Source organism: Zalophus californianus, chromosome 10 (assembly GCF_009762305.2).
Source record: "Zalophus californianus isolate mZalCal1 chromosome 10, mZalCal1.pri.v2, whole genome shotgun sequence".
Taxonomy (NCBI): domain Eukaryota; kingdom Metazoa; phylum Chordata; class Mammalia; order Carnivora; family Otariidae; genus Zalophus; species Zalophus californianus.
The window spans coordinates 80,822,259-80,835,303 of record NC_045604.1 but is presented as its reverse complement, the minus strand read 5'-3'; the positions used below and the strand labels follow the sequence as shown (position 1 = coordinate 80,835,303).

The window sequence follows — 13,045 nt, the reverse complement described above, 5'->3', positions numbered from 1 at the left end:
CAAGTATCCCTTGTTAGAGATAATTGTTGATGACACTGTGCTTCACATTCCCTTAGAAACTGTTATTCCTTTCCTAAAATTTTCGGTTGCCTCCGAACTGTCATGTTCATATGCTCAAAGGAACAATTTTACTAAACGATAAGCTTTTAGTGAATTTTGACTGACATAATGATTCCTTGTCACATGTTCTAAACACATCATACCCAAATTTATATCCACATTAAACACTGCTAATCTTCTAAATATTCTACAACCATTGCACTCCAGACCACAGGCTCTGCAAGCACGGTTTGTTTGTAAATATCCTTATTCCCATCGAGAAGAAATAACCATTAAAACAAAAGATAAAAAACCAAACCAGTATTCAGTTACTTTGCCTTCTGGTTTTTGTTTTTCAGTTTTTAAAAATAAAAATGGTTCTGTTTTAGGTAAAATGTTAAGTATCAAAAGGGAGACACCCGCCACTGCCAGGTGTTAACGTGAACGCCCCACCGTGGAATTTTCTACCTCACCTGCAATAGTTACTTCCATTAAGATGTTGAAAGGGTACCTGCTGGATACCAAGGACACCTACATCTGTGTTAATTCAAGACATCTCCACTGTCAATATTGCCCTATTACATTTCCTTTTGGAGGAAAATGCTGTCCCATGGCCTGACATCCACTGGCAATCTGTAATGTGCCAGGCACCGTGCTAACATATGTATGTGCAACACTTCACCCCCCTCACAACAGTGCTCCGATGGCGCCTTTTACAGCGAGGCAGAGTATGAAGGACTTCAACAACCTTCCCAAGGTCACAGAGCTATTTTCCATTAGTAACAGCTCAAAGGAAATCTTGAACCTGTAAGCAGCAAGTCTGCCAAGTCAGGCCTCAAGTGGGACCACACTTGCCAGAGAACGTGGACTCATCTAACCGTGAGCACCAGGTGTTTCTTTATTCTCAGCGGGGCGAGTCGGACAGTATGCCTTAACAAGGAAGAGAAACAGTGTTGTGACAGGACTAGGTGTGCATAACGATTTGTCTCCCATGCTTTGGCTCTCAGTACCCCCTGGGTACCATAGTCTTGCAAAGTCAGGCAAGGTCTCTTCTGTAAGGGAAGACTATTTTAGAACTATGGCGTGGCCTAACTAGTCTAACTAGTAGCATGATGATTGCTCCTGACCATGTGTAAAGTGGTGTTAAATGCTGAAAACAATTCTGATTTAAAATCCTATCAGTGTTTATCATATGAGCAAGTAATACAGTATGAAGTTATAACCGATAAGATACCTAAATGAGGTATCATCATTCCTCCCAGGATTCGACATTTCATTCATGACAACATGGAATCGTGGTTTCAAATGGTAAGCCTGGAGCCCCAGGGAGACACTGCTGGTCTGGCTTTCCACAGCCCTCTGAAAATAACCTATCGTATATGCTACTGGGGTTTCATGGCTAATACATGCATAAGAGAGGTCTACAAAACACACACGCTCACCCTCACAGAATATCCGTACGCTATTTTGCTATCTTTACGACGTAAAGTAAAACTCACTTAAATTCAGACTTCACTAACATAGGAGCAAGAACTGGTTGAATAGCTTCTGCATTTTCTGTGTCTATTAAGAAAGGCTACTTAGTAGAGAACATAATAAACAGGATCTCTCAGCTACTTAAACTACAGAAACTACAATTGAAGCACATTAGAAAAGTCTCTTTACCTACAGAATACATGTAAATTACTTAGAATCACTTAACAGATTCTTTGTAGCCGTGAGGCAACGTATTAGCCTAAATTCTACACACACTTACTCAGAAGTGCATTTCAAATGTTTTATACCTTCCATAACTCAGACAAATTCTTCCCCTAATTAGACTAAATCTAGGTAGGGATAGGATGTTTAGATTTTCCTCCTCCTCCATTATTTAATGCTACTTTTTGAATTATATTTATCAGTCATCAGAAAATCCAAAATTCATTGAGTGGAAATCCCATGTCTGGGAAAGTGATCTTGTCATTTTAGGTGAGGCAATGAAGGAAGGACCCTGACCAGCCCAGAGATCACCTGCAGGGGGGATGCAGGCCTCTCTCTATCTCCCGTGCCACGTGTTTCCCACTGTCCATAAGAGCTGCCTCCTCCCTGCTGGACATCCACGCTGCGAACTTTTCTATTTTGAATGATGCTATCTCTGAAGAGTTAATTAGTAAAGAATGAAGCTAACTACCTCTTTTTTTTGGTATTTTTTAAATTATTATGTTATGTTAATCACCATACATTACATCATTAGTTTTTGATGTAGTGTTCCATGATTCATTGTTTGCGTATAACACCCAGTGCTCCATGCAGAACGTGCCCTCCTTAATACCCATCACCAGGCTAACCCATCCCCCCACCCCCCTCCCCTCTAGAACCCTCAGTTTGTTTTTCAGAGTCCATCGTCTCTCATGGTTCGTCTCCCCCTCCGACTTACTCCCCTTCATTCTTGCCCTCCTGCTATCTTCTTCTTTTTTTTTTTTTTTAACATATAATGTATTATTTGTTTCAGAGGTACAGGTCTGTGATTCAAAAGTCTCACACAATTCACAGCGCTCACCAAAGCTAACTACCTCTTAAAGAAAAATTATTTCAGAATATAGAATAAGCTATACTACATCACATGCATTTTAACCATTTTTTCCAGGAGCTGATAAGGGTACCTCCAGAAATCGACATTCTTTTATTTCAGCCCCATAAATTGATTTCAAAAGGGATACAATTGGCAGGGGCCTAGGGTCTCAAGACAGAGATTTTTCCATGTAATTAATAATATTCAATGTAGTTAATAACTCATGCAGGAAATTAAACCCATAATACTGATCTCATTGTCATTAAAATCCCAAATGTATTCTTTTCCAGTCTTTGAGCAGGTTCGGTAAAATTCAGAATATACAAAGTCTTAGCATATTAGGTATTTGTTGAAACTCTATTTGAAAGAATAAGCACTGATCTATAAACCAAAAGAAAATTATCTGAGTTATATTTTTAAGATTTTATATATATACATATATTATAGTAATTTTAAAAACTGAGATGCTATAAGCTACTCAATTTGAGTTCTTAGAAATGCTCTAGTAAATTACAACTTGCTAGAAGACACTGGCCTGTATTCGTAGTCAGGCAAATTTAGTGAAAGTTGTTTGGTGGAAAATTAAATAAGTAAAAATGCTCCTATCTTTACTGCAGGGGGTGGGGGTAGAAAGAAGAATCTAGGCCAATAAAGACACTAATGTAACATCTTGACATATGGCAGAGTGGTTAAGAGGAGGGTATTCAGCCTACAAAAGTAATACAACTGTATTTATGCCTTAAAATGAAACAAACCACCTCTCCCAAGTGTGACTATAGTGTTACCACTTTATATAAATACGACTGTGTTTCTAATATTTAAATAATAAAAATTATGGCATAGTCAAGCTACCAGTGGTGTGGTTTTCCTGAATACAGAAGGAAGACAGAGCTGGAAGCACACTCACCTCAAAATTAAAGGGTAAAAAACCAAAGTCAAATTCCATTTTTAAACCCGTGTTCCAATGGTTATTAAGAGATAGGAATCAGGAGTCAGATTTCAAGATGCCAAGAATTGAAATGTGCAATTCATTTTCTTTTTATACAAAAGACGAAACTGAGTTAAAAACTGCTATCCAGAATATAAAATTTAAAGTCTTGATGTGAACTGAATTCTTACTTTTAAGGTGAACTTCCAGTCCTTTCCATTCACAAATAGGACTTGATTTATTAAGCTCCCTGCTTTGTATCTCCAGAGTTGATCAAAGCACATTTTCTTAGTACAATCTGTATTGTTCCAAGTGTTTTATAAACATCTTTTTTGAGAGTTTACAGGAGTGATCTGAAATCATATCCAAGGTTTCATCCTATGAGTCAGTTATTCTTAAAAGGAAACAGAATCTCTGTCTTTACCACCTTTATTTCCCTATCTGTCACAAATCTAATTTTAATCTGCCACAGAATTTTTAAAAAATCATTGGTAGGATCATCAGTAGAAATTACTGGCATTAAATACTAGGCAGGGCAAAGTGAAAATAGGGCATAATTTTATCACAGGGACATGAAAATTATAGGTCTACACAATATCTGAACTTTCATAAAAGTCTCTTAGCCAATAAGGATAACTCTCAAGGCTTGTCTACCATCTAGTCCTACACTGATACCCCTAAATCTGTATTTCCTGTCCTCATCTGAGACCCAAACCGTCCATCCAGCTGCCTGCTGGACAGGTTCACCTGAATTTATTCATTCGTATAGGTATTTACTGAATACCTACTACATGCCAAGTATATTATGGGAGGCTCTGGAGATTCAGAGCCAAGACAACAGTCCTGTCTTCATGGGGCTTCAAACTGTGAAGGAAGCCAAACTAATCAAATAATCATAAAAATATATAACACACAAATGGTGATTAGCCCTATGTGCCAGTCTAAGCTAGTCTAAAAATGAACTCAGTTTACTCACTGCACTCTAGTCCGCTTGCCCCCTGAGCCCTTATTCTTGGATGGAAACGGTGCCATTTCCAGGTTACCAAAGCCACAAACTTGGGAGGCATTCCTGACCTTCCCTTCCTCCTCAGATCTCTTCATTCTCTGGGTCGGGTCCCGCCTGCTTTCCCAGAGTAGATGTGCACGGTTGGCTCTATCCAGAACCTTTCCCTACTTCTTCTGGGAACTCCCAAAGAGGTAGTGGTAGAAAATTCCAACAGAGACCCCTTCCAATGAAGGCATAAAACCCAAGGCGATGAGGGTCCCTGGGATTTTAAAAACTAAAGCTGGAGGGAGAAGCTCTTTCTTCCTCTTAGTTGAAGATTGTGAAAATAGCCCCTGTCCTGTGGAGAAACTGGAGGCAGCAGACCTAGGAGCAAGAGTCCCTGTGAGGGAATGAGTACCACTCCCAACCCTTCAGGCCCCTGAGCCTGTCCAGGTTTCTGCAGCATTTCACTCCTTTTGGACCTTCTCCAGGAACCTCCCAATTCATCCCCCCTGTGACTTAATGTTTGAACAGGGTTTCTATTACCTGTAGCCAGGATTCCTAATAGCTCCTAAACCTTTCAGCCTGTGACTTACCCAAATTCTACTACAAATGCCCTAGTTCAGGTCCTCATCAACTCCCACCTGGACCCACCTAACAGCTTACTGGGTCTTCTGTCCCCATCCTGCCCCTTGCATCCAGCATCCCCAGTACAGTCACCAGAGCGGTCATATCACGCTTCCCATGCTGGACAATTCAATGGCTCTCCTCGATATGGACAAAATCTAAATTCCTCAACAGAATACACCTGACTCTCTATAATCAATCTTCCTCCCCAGCCAAGCAACTGTTACTCCCTGCCTCATATTTTATGCCTTGATTATATGAATTACATGGGCTTCAGTTTAGACAGACAGACAAAGACATACACATCATGCTGAACTAGTAAGGAGGACATCTTCCTTTTGAAAACTTTGGAAACCTAAAGAAATTCAAGACAAGTGGTTTTGTTTTGACTCACTTCTAGGCATCAAGCGATCCCATCTACATCTGTCTTTTATGATATAAGTAATTCTAAATATGGCTGCTATACAATATCTGGTGTTAGGGCACATGGCGTACACAGGAGCAAGTAGCCAGAAGAGAGAAGTCCTGATCACCTAACCATCTTTGTGGACGGACCACAAGTGTCTCCTCCTCCATGAGGTGTTCTCACCCAGATCCAGAGGAGTCCCACCTCCTCCTTTCTGCGTCTCTCCACTGTCCTCTGTGCATACTCCTCACCTAGCACCTGTGCTCTTGTTCCTTGAGGATAGAGCCACATTCCACTCACCTCTGGCTCCCTGAGCCCAGTGAAGTGCTCAGTGCATATGAAACACTTATAAATGTTCATAGAATGATGCATGCATTCTGAGCTATGCAGAACCCTGAAAGGCAACTTTCTAATTAAAAGCAGGGGAAAGGGGGCAATTGGGTGTTAGGTTAGGAAACGTGGTCTTCTTCATATTGAATCAGATGAGAATACTTGAAAACACAGAAGATGTTTAATGCCTCTAACCCGCTGCATAGTTAACCAGCTGACCATTTTGCACCAATTTCTTACATGGGAGATGCCTAGAAATAAGTTATGATTTTTTAACTTATAAAAAAACTTCAGAGAGGAGCCCATACAAGTAACAAAAGAAAAATAAATTGGATTTAATAAAAATTTAAAACTGTTTGCCTCAAAGAACAAGTGAAAAGACAATCCACAGGATGGGAAGAAAACTGGACTATTTGTGTTTTAATAAGGATATGGGTATGTGCATGTGTGTATCCAGAATATGTAAAGAACTCATACAATTCAACAATAAAAAGACAACCTAATTTTTTAAGTGGAAAAAGAATGTGAACAGGTATTTCTCTAAAAAAAGATATACAAGTGGCCAACAAGCACATGAAAAGATGGTCAGCATCATGAGTCATTAGGGCAATGCTAATCAGAACCACAAGAAGATACAACTTCACACTCATCGGAATGGCTGCCATGAAAACAACAACAGCAAAATAACAAGCGCTGGGCAGGATGTGAAGTAACTGGAATCCTTCAATATTGCTGACGAGAATGTAAAAATGGGACAGCCACTTTGGAAAACAGTTTGGAAAAAAGTTAAACACAGAGTTACCAGAAGACCCAGCAACTCTACTCTTAGGTCTGCATCCAAGATGAGTCTGCCCAAAAACTTGCACATGAATGGTCACAGTGGTATTATTCATAATAGCCAAACCATGGGAAACACCCAAACGCCTATCAATGGTTGAATAAACAAAATATGGCATATGCAGGCAACAGAATATTACTTAGCCACAGAAAGGAATGAAATTCTGATGCATGCTAGAGCATAGATGAACCTCACAAACACGCTAAGTGGAAGAAGCCAGACACGAAAGGCCACATGCTTTATCACCCCATTCATACAGCATATCCCGAACAGGCGAATCCACAGACGCAGAAAGCAGGTAGTGGTTGCCAGGGGCCAGGGGCCGGAGGCCAGAGAGAGGGAAGAATGAAGGGAGACTGCTAATGGGGGTGGGCATTCTTTCTGGGGTGATCAAAGTGTTCTGGAATCAGGTAGGGAGGTTCAGTGCACAGCTCTGAAGATACTGAAGTCCATTAACTTGCGTGCTTTAAAGGTATGAGCTGAAATTTACAGTATACTGCACAAAATCATAGAGTGACACCTCTGTGCAGGGGCCTTACTGAATCACTCTGCCTGCTACAGGATAACCTGTTGTAAAAGACACACAATCTGTTCAGAGGAGGAAATGATTTATTTCCCTACCACTAAATCCCCACAGCAACCAACCATAAAGTCCGATCCAAAGTAAAAAGAGCAAAGAACAAAAGAGCACACGATTTGCAATTCGCTGGCAGGTATGAAATGGAATTCACCGAAGACTGAACCAAAAAAAAAAAAAAAAGTTTAGCAGCACTGCTTGCTTCCCTTTGATTACACAGATTTAAACAAGTCAAAGTCCTTTTTAGCTCATGAAAAAATGAAAAACAAGCATTCCCTCCTGTAACAAAATTAACATCCCACAGAAGGTCTGTTTGTACTTGGCCGTCATGAACCTTTCATCTCCGAGCACTGCTAAATTAAACAAGCCTATGTTGTATTGAACACAGTGAGCCAGACACCCTGGCAGGCTCCTCACTTCATCAGTGGGTGCTGAAGAACATTAGAAATAAAGAAGATGGTGAGAATGACAGGGATGGTGGTGATAAAGTAGCTTCCACTTCACTCAGTGGAACATTTCAAGTATCTACAATAATGAAACATTCTAACAACTCCGAGACCCCTTTCTCTGCTGGTGTTTGTAAGAAGAGAGCACAGACTTTGGAGCCCGAGAGATATGAATTCAAGTCACTGCTTAGTTTGGTTTTTAACATACTAGCTGAGCACCCAAGGACAACTTTCCTAACTAAGGCATTTCATGCTCTCAAACTGGGTGATTACATCTATCCTCCAAGTTTATAAGGACAAAATGAGGGAATGCCAACTGCTCAAGATGCAAATCGCCACCACTCTCAACGCTTCACAGCAAATGCTCATTTTAGAGCTTATATCATAGTATAAGTAATTGACATCAGCCATCCTTTTTCTACCCCGAGGACATCTAAACAACCAAAAGATCCTATGAAGATTTCATATTAAATAAACTGTCCCCTTCCATAGAACTGAAAGTAAGAAAGCCATCAATAAAGTCTGTTTTAAATGTATTAAATCAGGGCATGACACAAAGCATTCATTCACCTAAAAGGTATTTAAAAGTACTGAACTGAGAGAGACGCACCAAGAGAAACACTTACTATTAGAAAGAAATGCCTATTTTTCAGTGCAATAATTGGTAACCTTTCCGGGAAGATTGATGCCATCTGATTATAATTCCCAAGTGTCAGTAATCAGTTCTTAAGGTAAAAGAAAAAGGAAGTGGGATGGTTTCGAGCACTCCAGAAAAGATGTGGGAGGATATCCTTTCCCACTGACAGCAATTAATGTTTGAATGATGGCTGCTAGAACATTCAGACTGAAAAACTTTGTCACATTAGAATAGACTGAAATCTATTTAAAACAAAACTTACTAGGTTTAACATACACAAACACAACCCTCCCCATGACCTGGGTCTCTTCTCCGAACAAACCAAACGGGCACAAAGGCCAAGTTTGCATGGAACTCTCATATTTGTCATCACACTGCTATGATGTGATTAGCCATGCTCCCATGTTGGAAGTCTATTTAAAGAGGGTATCTGGACACTGCAGTAATAGACAAGAGTCAGACTCCCTCTGCCCAGCTCCATATTTCTATCACACCCACCATGACGCAAAGCTTCCAGGGTCAGCAAGGAAGGAAATTTCTCAAGGAGGATGGAACGGTCAGAAGCTGGAGATTTCCCTAGGGAGTTTCTCTAAGCCCTGTGCTCACTTTGGAACTTGAGGCCCAAAGCCACTGCTCTCCACCCCTCTTCACCTCACAGGGGTAATAATAATGCCTTTGTGAGAGATCAACCCAGGTATGCACACTGCAGAAGTCAGCCTGGGATGCTTCCTGGGGATCTATGCTGCATATAGGCACTTAAAAATGTCTTTCCACTCCTCCTGCAGTTCCATACTCTCACCCTGATCATGAAACCATTTCATCTGAGTATTCTACCACCACAAATTCTGGATATGAAGACAGCTTTTCTTCTTTCCAACTTTCCAATCAAATAACCACTTATACTGCCAGTCTAAACTTTAAGCTTTATGCCTAAAATAGGAAGAAATCGTTACAAATGCACAAAATCCAACCCATACATAAGAATGTCTTAAAATCTGTTTAAATACAGTATAACAATTTTTACAAATGCAGCTAAGAGGGGAAATAAAGGATAAAGTCTTAATTAAGACTATGGTTTAACTACTACTAGTAATTCCTCACTTTTCAGGAGTATTTTCAGAAATAGGGTTTTAAAGCATGCGATTAAAGAAATTAACTCATCAGTGAAATGAAAGCTACCATATAAGCAAATTCCTATACTACCACGGAAAAGAGTTTCAAGAACCCAGAACTTCGGTTATTTTAGAAAACAAATACAAGGTTATACCATTAGCCACAAAATATCCAAGGGAAAAGTCCAGGAAATCTCATTAATTTAGACCCCACTAATGAAGACTCAGTAGTTTCCTTTTAGGTCTGCCTAGATTTAACTTTTGGACTATTTATTTAGTAAGGGGTTGCTAAGGAAATTAAAGGACAAATAAAAATTGCTAGGGGATTATTTAATCAATTTAAAATTTTTTACATGCAAATAACCACTGCTAAAATACTAATTAAAATCTAGCTCATGTGTTCTTTAGAATCCCATATCCCAGTGGAAACAAAACGTATGAAACAAAAGTCTACAACAGCTTAAATCTATTAAGTGCTTGCTCCACGCGCTCTGTTTATTTTGGCTATAAAAACTGGTTTAGGAGTCAGAAAAGCTTAGAAGGCAGGATACTGGACAAAGATTTATACATTCTTCTCAATGGCTGGCAATCTATTTCTCCACTTCTATTTTTAATAAATGCTGAACCACACAATTAAAATATAACTCAATTTCTTTCCACTATAATTTAAAATCTGGGGTATTTACTTTATTCTTGTCTTCAAATAACATAACTGAAAAATATTCCCAGGTCTATAATAACCAAATATCCTAGGATTCTTGAATTAACATCTGGTATCTTACCTAGATACTTACTTTGCCCTTAACAGCAACAATAAAAAACAAAGAAAGCAGATTTAAAACACAGCAGTATATGTGATTCTGAAAATAAAGGGGATATAGTCTAAATCAATAATCCAAATAAAGCATCACAAAACGTTACTCTAGCAAGTGTCACTACAATTATGTATGTCTAGATTTAGGGGCATTTAAAAGTCACAGATACTAGTTTTCTTCTCCAAGAAATTAAATTTCTTAATTAAAATTTAAGGCACGTCTCACTTACATCTGAGTTCTAACTCAACAATACCAATATACACCAATCATTAATTCCTTCAAAACAATTTGAGTGTCTGTCACGTACATGCCAGGTGTCACACCAGTTGCTGGATGGAAGCTGGTCGATAAAACATACTTGGTCCCAGCCTCAACAATGTGAACTTGGAATGAAAAGACAAGCACCCACATGAAACACAATCTATATCATAAGAAGATGCATTTCATATACAGCAAAAAAAGATGAATTTTAGTTGACTTTTTATTAAGTTAAAGAACAAACACTAGGACAATGACACAGTTGGTGTCTGTTTCATGGGAGACCTTAAGTAACTCTTAGTCGATTGAAATAAAATCTAAAACAAACATAAATGAGTTCACATTTGTATCAGAAATTGGTAAAATACTCTGGACAGATGGGATTTGACATCGATATTCATAGGTTTACATTTAAATACATATTCACATAATTGACAAACTCAACAAGTATTTCATTGTCACCTGAGTTTGTGAATCCCATTCTCTATGCTATTCTGAAATTGGGATCCATGCTCAAAAGACCTTAAGTCATTTTTTAAAGCTTTTTCAAGCTCCACTATAAATGAATAAAAAACAAGAGTACTGCTCCCCACAGAGGAAAACCTTTGGTATCCAAAACAGTTAGTTAGTTGCCAATAATTTAAAAATATTTATAATGAGGTAATCAGGGCAACAGGACTAAAAACAAAGGACTCAACATATTTCAACATTTTCATCATATTAAAAGCCCAAGAGTGTCTCACTTAGACATGAGAATCATGTTAAAATCTTATGTTTAATGTTATGTAGGTTATGTTCTCAGTAAGAAAATTCTTCATGTAAGTAAGAATATCAAATGAAAGGGGTCTTTGAAAACATAAAAGGCTTATTTCAATCAAAAACGTTGCTATCTCAAAGATACCATTTTTTTTCTCCTATTGGATGGGCAAAGATTAAAGATTAACAAAACGCAGTGTGGGCAGGGTATGGAAAACAAGACTGTCACTGACTTGGGGGTGGTGGTGGTGATAAACTGGTAGTCTTTACAGAGGGCAGTTTACCATATGTATCAACATTTATTTTTTTTTTAAAGATTTTATTTATTTATTTGACAGAGAGAGAGAGAGAGAATGAGAGATAGAGAGCACGAGAGGGAAGAGGGTCAGAGGGAGAAGCAGACTCCCCACTGAGCGGGGAGCCCGATGCGGGACTCAATCCCGGGACTCCAGGATCATGACCTGAGCCGAAGGCAGTCGCTTAACCAACTGAGCCACCCAGGCGCCCTGTATCAACATTTAAAATGTGCATCATCTTTGACTCTGCAGTCAATACTTCCAGGAAGATAAAGGAACAAGTATACAATGGTGTGAGTACAGGGTTAATCAACACGCCACTATCCACTAGAAACAATCTAAGTGGTCATCAAAGGAATGATTAAACAAACCATGGTGCCTCCAAACAATGAAATATACGAGAGTCAGTAAAATCATCATGTACAGTTTACACATGCCTTTTACAATTCATGTGTAAAGATATATAATATACACTGTTGCGTTAAGACTACCTTATGTAGTGTAAACCAATATAATATATTTAATAATTTGTATATGAACACTCCTATACCCATAGAAGTATATTCACCAAAATATAAATGGCAGTCATTTCTGTGTGACAGGAGTTAGGTGTTTACTTGTGTATGTTGTTTTATACTGATGGAAGATTTTAATATTATAATAAGAAAATACAACATATCTCATTTAAGGAAAGAAGTGCTGCTATCTCACCAAACGTGCCTTCAAATCCCTTCAGTTCCCTGTTTTAAAAACAAAGTTTTCACTGAATGTTGTAAGTATACAGAACCACCAAGCAGCTTATGGGTTTCCACCTGCTGGATCTCCTTAGTACCAAACTTTAAGACAATGAAGTCATGGGAATTTAAAGATTAGATTCAAAGAAGTAAAGAAAGCCAAATAACCTTGTTCAAACAACCCATGTTCCTGGCATCCACCTTAAGAACCCCAGGTTCCATGAACTTAAAATACTCCTAGAACAATCTCCCTCTTACATCTTAAGAAAGCAGGCTGCGGAGAAGAATTTTCACAACAGTGGAGGGTGGGGAGAGGTTTCTTAAAAAAAAAAAAAATTAAATGATAAAAAACTTACCTCAGTAAAAATATTTAATTATCTTCCTGTCTTACATTCTCTTTCTTAGCACCTTTACTGTGAGCCTGGAGGGGGGGAAAAGTAAAAATTACTTTTTATTGAATACCTACTATATGCCTGGTGGGGATGGTCACAGAAAGCCTCCTGGAGAGCAGGAAGTCCAAGATAAATTGGAAAGAACAAAACAGAAGTTACTAAGAAGGGATGGTTGGGACGGAAATTGGGAAGTTGCAAGTGTAATCAAATAACTTCCTAAATTGTTCAAGAACCTGTAAATGACACATTCAACAAACAAGTCTAAAGCACCATAACAGGTTAAGAGTTGGGCACCTGGGTGGCTCAGTTGGTTAAGCA

At 38.8% G+C, this 13,045-nt stretch overlaps 1 protein-coding gene across 7 annotated transcripts in view; it reads right to left on the bottom strand.

Annotated features, from left to right (window-relative positions):
* The window catches only part of MRTFB (myocardin related transcription factor B), a 277,869-nt gene that overhangs the window by 174,713 nt on the left and 90,111 nt on the right, over window positions 1–13,045 (bottom strand). For 6 of the 7 annotated variants that reach the window (XM_027613661.2, XM_027613660.2, XM_027613659.2 and 3 more), the window contains one exon: window positions 12,692–12,756. The gene's annotated coding sequence lies outside the window, so the exon portion shown is untranslated. Of the gene's footprint in view, window positions 1–10,270; window positions 10,335–12,691; window positions 12,757–13,045 lie in introns of those variants that run through there. The other variant, XM_027613662.2, reaches the window with a different exon arrangement.